Genomic DNA, 9,214 nt, shown 5'->3' with positions numbered 1-9,214 from the left:
TATATATATATATATATATATATATATATATATTATTGTTGACAATAATCTTTCTTGTTTGAAAGCTAAGATTAATTCCACTTCAAATGACTGTAAAATGTTTAAATAATTTAAAGAAAACGGGTAGATGCACATAACCTTGAAAAACAAACAGTTCATTGGTTAAAGTTGTTTGCCAAATCATCTATTTATAAAACTATCCACAATAATAAACAGGAAACATATGGACCTGCCAATACAAATCGAAAGTGCACAAAAATTGTTGAACGAGCAGCGCGATAACCATACATTTTCTGCACAACCTACCCATATTGTAGATGATAGTCATCAGCATTTTGATCACAATTCAGTGGCGGATGGGGCACGCTTCCCCATCCCTCATAAATATGACACATTTCTTACATATAAAAATGTCCCCAAACACTTGTACGTGTACAAATATGTAGAATTAGGTAGTTTCGCCCTCTGGGACCTAATCACGACTTCGACCTATACCCCCCGGCGGGGGGAGGGGGGAGGGGGCTTTAAGACAAACCTAGACCCCCAAACTTTTACTGCGCCCCTCGTTTAGAATTTATGGATCCGCCACTACAATTTCACTATGGCGTTTTTAAACCAAAAGAATTGTCACTAAGCTGACGTAGTGACTTCGACTGGAACTATGTATTAATAATTCTTACAATCATGACGACATTCTATTTTTAAAGATGAATTCTGCCTGATGCGTTAGGCGATCCCAGTGGATAAAAATTCAAACAATTAAACAAAGTCCACTATTTTTATATGCAAGTAATTTTTGTTTCATCTTTTTTCACTCACAGAAACTATCAATAATTTCTGCTGCCGTCTTTGTGCTTTATAAACCCTGATTGGAATCTGGATTCGCCTCTGGTAGAGGTCAAAGTTAAAATGATTTATAAATACATTCTTATGAAGCAGACTTCTACGTGAGAAGAAAAAACATCTTGATTGTGGCCTTCAATTCGACATTTAGATATATCGACGACGTTTTATCGATTAACAATAATAAATTTCATTCATATTGATTCGATATATCCCCGTGAATTGGAAATAAAAAACACCACAGGGTCGTCCACTTCTGCTTCATACTTAGATATTTTATTGAAAGTAGATATTTATGTACCGGTAATATTAGTGATCTGGCTGAACACAAATACAAATTTGTGTGATAAATTTGTCATTTATTAAGCCGCAATAAATATATATTATGTATAATGATAAAGGGGAGATTACCATGTACTAACTTAATTACAAATGCCATCAATCTGAAAAATGAGTGGTCTCCCCTGACAATCAATAAATATATGATTACACAGTTGTTTGCTAAAATAATTTAACATTACAGTATACATAAAGGCATGAAGTGCGACCTTAGTAGGACTTCACACTATATCAAACTACTATGACAATATTGATTCTTCTCTGAGGGATGCTAGTTAACATAATCAATACATCAATAGTTATACTGGAAAATACTGAAAGAAATATACTACTAATACATGAATAACAAGGTATTTTGAATTCTGATCTGCATAGATGTAATATTATCGCAAACCCAAAGTGTCCGTGTGGACTTTTAGTAGTTGCACACTATTTTTTGTATATAAAAAAAAAAAAAAAAAAAAAAAAAAGCTTTAGCAAAACAATCCTTAATGTATAACATTTTATTACTTTTTTTTGTACATTGTACTTTATAGATGAATACGTGACGAGTCCTTATCTGTGGATCAAAATATCAAACTATTTAGTACAGTCCACGCTTTTTTTTTTTTTTTTTTTTACAACAGTGTGGAAAGTTCAAACAAACACAATAATTACAATCATGTTCCTTAACTAATGTGTGTATGTCCAAGGTCTGTACGACACTAATTACAATCATGTTCTCTAGCTATAAGGTGTGGGTGACCAATGTCTGTACGACAATAATTACATAATCATGTGTTCCCTAACGAAGGTGTGTATGTCCAATATCGGTACGACACTAATTACATAATCATGTTCCCTAACTAAGGTGTGTATGCCCAATGTCTGTACGACACTATTGACTAATTACATAAGCATGTTCCCTAACTAAGGTGTGTATGTCCAATATCTGTACGACACTAATTACATAATCATGTTCCCTAACTAAGTTGCGTATGTCCAATATCTGTACGACACTAATTACATAATCATGTCCCCTAACTAAGGTGTGTATGCCCAATATCTGTACGACACTAATTACATAATCATGTTCCCTAACTAAGGTGTGTATGCCCAATGTCTGTACGACACTAATTACATAATCATGTTCCCTAACTAATGTGTGTATGTCCAATGTCTGTACGACACTAATTACATAATCATGTTCCCTAACTAAGGTATGTATGCCCAATGTCTGTACGACACTAATTACATAATCATGTTCCCTAACTAAGGTGTGTATGTCCAATATCTGTACGAACTAGTGATTCACACGTCTATAGACTTGTATACATGTATGAGGAAATATGAAACTCAAGCTGTGAAATGTAAACATTCATCATTTTTATGGCTATCGACAACCAAGGGGTACTGAGGATTTATTCTAACCCGGGTCCCCACGGAAGAATTTGTAAACACAATAAAGTAGCAGTGCATGATTTTTTAACTTGTAAATAGCGACATGGACTCCCCCTCGCGCACATGCTTTTTATCCAAAGGGAGACAATGCCGTAGTAGCGGACCTTCACTTTATAGAAAGAAGGAAGAAAAGGCAATCGGGTTCAAATCAACCAACACCGCAAATTAAATATGCATAGGAAAGAGTGTATTTTCGATTAAAATAAATATTTTTTTTTAAACATTACATAAGCGGTGGGTATTAATTTGTGTCTGTCCGTCTGTCTGTAACACTTCGTTCCATATTTTATATCAAAGGTCAACTTGTCACAGAAAGGTCTTTTCCTCTCCTTCTTCTGTCCTTAAGCGGGAAGGCGGGAGGGGACCATAAATTCTCTGAATGATATTATTTGATTTGTATCATGGGTTTTCTGAGAACATAGTTTTGATATGTATTTATATGGTAAATCATATGATAAAATTATTATACAAACAAATTTGTGCTCTGAATTTCAGTTTCAATTCCGCTGCTAGACTAGTGGTAAATTTAAGAGGGTGTTTCTGGCGCCCCCCCCCCACCCTTAATTTGAGATAAATCATGTCTCCTTCTTTGATTAAAAAAAAAACGATGAAAGAATGAAAACAAATTTGATTTCATTTTTAAAAAATGAATATTGTTTTTATCTCTTAATTTGGGATTCACAATTCTTTACAAAATGGGTCGAGGGTATCTGGTATCGCTGGCAAGATGGCGACCACTAGCCGCAAGTAGACACAAGTTAGTTTCTTAATCATTGGTCACATGACAATTCTTGGTCAGTGAAAGATTCAAATTGAATTTAAAAATAGAATTGGGCAGTTTTGTTACACTTCATTTAAAGGAGAATGTACACGATTTTAGTTGAAAATTTTCACAAATTTTATTTTTCCATGGCCATTTTTTATTGTTTATAATGCTTAACTAAAGTATTTCTAATGATCAACCCTGTATCAGTTGTTGAGTTACAAGTGAGATACAGCACTCACAATTCTTTGTTATGATAGACCGAAATAAAAACACTAAAATTAGCACATGAAAACTAATTTCTGAAGATGCAAGATATAGGTACGTGGAAAACCTTGCCAATATCAGCTGTTTTCACCATTCTAAAAGAACAGTCGTGAGAGGCGACTTAATGGAATGGCCCCTTGGATGAGACCGAAAAAAAGCCGAGGCCACGTGTCACAGCAGGTGTGGTGCGATAAAGATCACATCCTGCTCGAAGGTCGTAAACACCAATGTTAGCATATACCTTAATTAATGTTGCACCCCAGTGACATCTACATATGAGTGAAAGATTCTCGAGCGGGACATAAAACAAAGTACAACCAACAAAGAGCAAAAACATGTCCATATACACATGTAGAAATTGCCACCAAGTTTCTTGTTATAACGAAGACTGTGATTAGCGGCGTTTCTGCTAATGAAACTTGGATTTATTTATTCTATTTTATCTTTTACTCGATACTAAAGAAAACGACGTTTAGATCAGCGAAATTGACCGAGGGCACACGAAGATGAAAGCGAAAGTACATATCGAGGTGATTCTGTTAGATATCCCCCTCTTTTAAAAAAAAAAAAAATGGAATACTCTCAATCGAATGATTCATTATTAGATTGTGGAACATTTGATTATGAAAAGGGGTGGACAGAAACAAATCAACGATATAACAATTACTTAGTCAGATTTCCGATAGACAAGTCGGACTATCGACGTTTTGGTAGATATAGACCGACGGGGTTTTCTATACACATTGTCTATCGGTCCACCGTTAATTTCGCACACTGGTTATTTACTAGCATAGTTCAATCAAATTGAAATGTGACAAATATTAACAGGAAGGGACCGAGTAGACCAAAAACAAAACTACTGCCTCTAGCCAAGACTCACAGAACACAAGAATATAACAAGAAGCTGGCAAAGAGACACTGCAGTCCCTTAAATATCAGAAAGTACTCGTTTGGCTTGAGGGTAGTAAATGAGTGGAACGGATTGCCAGAGTGGGCAGTGTGTGCCAAAGACACCAACGATTTTAAAAGTAAAATAGACAAGTTCTGGAATGGCATACACTGCACAATACTCCATAAGACCCACGCATGCAACAGTGTCAGTTAACTACAGTAGAACAGAGCGGGAGTTATAGGCTATCCTGTAGATGAGGTGTCAAGGTATCAAATGACAGAAACTGTTATTAACTTGTGTTCTGAATTAGCTTGTAAATTGAAAATCTCTCCTTTACAAGTATATTTAACCTATGTAAACGACAATATGGCACGAGCCTTGTTTACATTACAAAGAATTGCGAGTCCTGTATCTCCCATGTACCTCGGCAATTTTTGATGACCATTAGAAAGATCTTATTAGTTAAGCATTCAAAACATTCAAAATGGAAAAATAAAATTAGAAAAATTTTCAGCTCGAATCGTTTCGATGCCCCTTTATAAACTTTGGGTATTTGAACTTGCATACTATAGTCTACTAATCAGGTCAGTTACTAATTATGTTAGGATTGCATGCATAGAGTGAGTGTAAGAGTGGTATTATTTTATTTCTATTTGTTTGTATTAATTGATAGATATACACCAGAACTACATATAGATCCATCCAGATTCGAACACCACGCATTTGGTAGTAGTGTGTTATGTGTTGTTTACCTGGTGTTTTGTGTGTTTGTCTTGCCATTTTTTAAAATGTAGTAAATTAAGTAAAATTAGTTCTTGTCATGCCTGTCCGTGATTTTATGGCGTGCGTCTTTTGTAATGTGTGCATGTTTAATGTTTGTTGTTACTTGTTGTAGAATCTTTTGGATAACATTTGGATAATTTTCTGAATGATCTTTGGATGATGTTATTCTGATTGAGATAAAAATAAACCTTGTGACGGGTATGGGTTTCTGATTTAACACCCGGTAACATATATATAATCTATTTATAGAGATCACCATTCTAGGACCGGTAAGGAGTCAGTAGTTTAGAAATTAATGTTCAACACCGAGGTTTACATTACATATGTAACAGGGAGGGGGGTGGGTAATGGAGGGGTCAGACCAGAGTAGGGTTCGAACCCGGGACCTCTGAATCACTTGCCAGGTGCTCTACACCAGCTGAAATACCTGTCCACCGGCTTTTGGGACCGTCTGACTCAGAATGGTCCCCCAGATCCTATAACTTTAGATCCGTGATCCGCCCCTATTATTATATTATCTCAATGTCATATAAAAGAAGCTACGGATGTTTTATTTCCAACTTAGTAATTAAAATTAGACATCTTTATTTTGTTTTAAATTTAAGTTAATAATAATAGTTATAAAAACAGAATCAGTTCAAGATGAATTACATATTAAATTATTTAAAAGAACAAAATTCCAATCCTTTGTTATAAACGTAACCGGAATTGAATTAGGAGGAAATTCTACTACATGTATTCATATACCAGATTTTCTGTGGGCCTAATCGGGGGAATTTCACTATATAACAAAGACGAAATAAGAAAAAACAATCAAAGACCATCGCCTAATTATCACAGCACTCGCAAATTGTACATCATAATCAGATTTAATCGATTACATCAAGGTCAGGCCACTCCTTAATACAATATATCCGTGCATAGGTGACTGTACATAACATTTTAATAACCCTTCCACCTGTTACCTGTAGATAATACACATTCAGACAAGTACCCGTACATACCTCAGAATTAGTGAAGATAACAAACCCCAAAAGTGACAATGCTGTGGTAAATATAGTAACACAAATCTACCACTAACACTGAACGATTGGGGGCCCTCCAGACTTCCCCACTCCCCACTGCTAGCACACCGAGGGTGTGACTGCGCGGCCGCTTAGGGAGGGGTCCGTCCTTCAGGCCACGTGTAGCCGCATGTCTCCCAGGTCGCTGTGTAGGTGTGGGTGAATGTGTCGTCAAAAAATGTAAACATCCATCTCGGCCCGGGTTCCTCTTGGAAAAAAGGCCAACCCGGGCCCCTGGGTTACCCGACGCTGTCGCAGTCGGTGAATTGGTCGAAGTAAGCGGCTGAGAAACGCCCCCAAAACCTTTCGTGTCTCACCATGATTGGGAGATGCTGTCGGGCTCGGGTTCAATGGCGATCTACTCTTACTAAGCAACGTTAGTTGTTTAAATATGTAAGGGTTATTTCACAACATGCAGAAATATTAGATCCGGCATTATCTAAAACATGGCTTCAAATGAACGGACAGCTCGTCATGGGTTGGCGGTAGTTGAGTCGGCTTGAGACCTTAAACTTCACACAGTTTGTGTAATAGAGATTCAACAACAATTGATGCGGTGTATATCTATGAGTATTAAGAATTGCAAAATCATCGCCCTATATGTAATAAGATTTATGTGTGTGTGTGTGTGAGGGGTTGGGGGTTGGTTGGTCCCAAACACTAGTACTATTTGCATAATTTATTCACTAACTTTCTGGGAACATAGACAGGCATGTCTTCATTTGTAGTTGGAGTAGCAAATATTAATTAAGAAATAAAGATCGCGTTTTCGTGGGTGTTGCAGTATATAATCTCCAAGGTCGAGAAATGTTGTTTTGAAATATAAAAGTCGAAGCTCAGGTTATATTTCAAACATTTCGAGACCGAGGAGTTTATCCTGCATCATACACCAAAACAAGCTCAGAAATCATCTCCCTATCTCGCTAAGAATCATGTCACTTCGTGACGGCATGGCAATTTCCGAAACGGAATGACGAATATTCCTGACGAAAAGAGTGAGACTTTCAAAAAAGAAGATATTTCAAGTAATTAGTTTGATGTTGACGGAATATGTCAATGCGATGCAGTGAAATGCACAGTCCAACAAAACTACACAAATACGTGTAGTAGGGGTTAATTGTCTGTGCATCACCATATTTGTTTATTGGAACTCAGATGATTGCTTTGCCGATGAATGTCAAACATCTTTCAGTCGGCTACGCCTCGGTTGACAATGGTTTCTCGGGGTGAAAAATTTCAATGTTACTTTCAACTACATGCAATATATGTTTTATTATACTGAATGTTATATAAACAACACAGCAGAAAGACTTACGTCTGTTGACATTTGATCAATCACTGTCATGCGATATTTCGTATATCAATGTGGGTATTCGCGTTTATTACAAACACTCAAACGACGTCGTCTAACAATCTACGGCGAAAAGTACGCGCATAAATTTGACACATGTGATAATTTTTATAATATCACCCGTCGTCAAATACTACTACCCTATCCTAGCTACTATTACCCTGGGCCCATATTTACTAAAGTTCGTAGACGTAAACGTAGCGTAAATCTAGACGTAGCGTACGTTTACGTGTGGGACGGTATTCACTAACAGTTTTAGACGTAGATTTACGTCAGAAATAAGCGTAACTCTACGTGTGCTATACTAGTACACGTAAGCTGATCGTAACTTTAAGAATAAACAAAGCAAATGGCGACTTGTCATTTTTATCGATAATTTCTTGCGTAAAGACCTTACAAACCCTCTAGATGCATATAAGCGGGTTAGTAATACACAAATTAATTGTATTTATTCAGATTATCGTTTTCTTTGAGATCATCTGCAATTGTGTGACAATTCTCTAAATTTTGAGCCCGATCTAATTTACCTTGTGGCGGATCTCAGTCTGATTTAAAATCAAACTTCTCACTTCGCTCGATATACGGACAGTCGCTGTCCGTATGTCCGTATATCGAGCAAAATGCGAAATTTGATTTTAATCAGACTGGGTGGATCTAACCTTGCCTTTAGAAATAATTGGGAAGCTTTTTATTTTAGTCATGCAGGTTATTTAAAAAAAAAAAAAAAAGAATATTTGCCATTTATCTTATTATACAGGGTAGGTCTAGCATCTTTCAGGGAAATACATTTTTTTTAATTTTCCAAACATGGTAGAATTAATGTATATATATGCAATCAAACATGCAATGTTTTAGATTTGAAAAGAAGAGAGTCACTGTGTACAAGAATACATGGTGATTGACAGCTATAGAGAAACCATTTCTACTTATAGATATGTGATCTTTTCTTTGTGGTTATAAGCAAATATTGGTAGTCCAAATAACTTTGTTACATTGTAACTTACACAACAGGGAAATGAGCCTCTAAATAAATATTTCTTTAAAAAAAAAAAAGATATGCATTTCATTCCAAGAATACAATTTTGTGTAATTTGTTTCAGAGAGCAATTGTGATGCCTACTAGTGTAGTCATGTGTAGACTTTCAATCTTTCAGAGTGCCATTTCCTTTAACTATAATCCTACAGGAGTCAAACCTTCATTGATAATGCATATATATGAATCTTTCTACCATTCATGATTTGTATGTAATTGACCTTTATATGTGATCAGCTAGGTAAAAGTCTTTGCAGTGTATATTACCAAACTCCAAGGATGATGCCTTCAACATACATATTATTTTGTTGAAGCCCATCCCCCCCCCCCCTCCAATTTACAAAAATCTCACTGATAAAAGTTCATTCTGAAGGCTTCTCACATTAAACCGACATATGTACTAATGCTCCTCTTTACAAATTTTAACCCACCAGACAAC

This window comes from Ostrea edulis, chromosome 2, assembly GCF_947568905.1.
Source record: "Ostrea edulis chromosome 2, xbOstEdul1.1, whole genome shotgun sequence".
Lineage (NCBI taxonomy): Eukaryota > Metazoa > Mollusca > Bivalvia > Ostreida > Ostreidae > Ostrea > Ostrea edulis.
The sequence above is the reverse complement of the archived record's forward strand: the minus strand, read 5'-3'. Positions refer to the sequence as shown.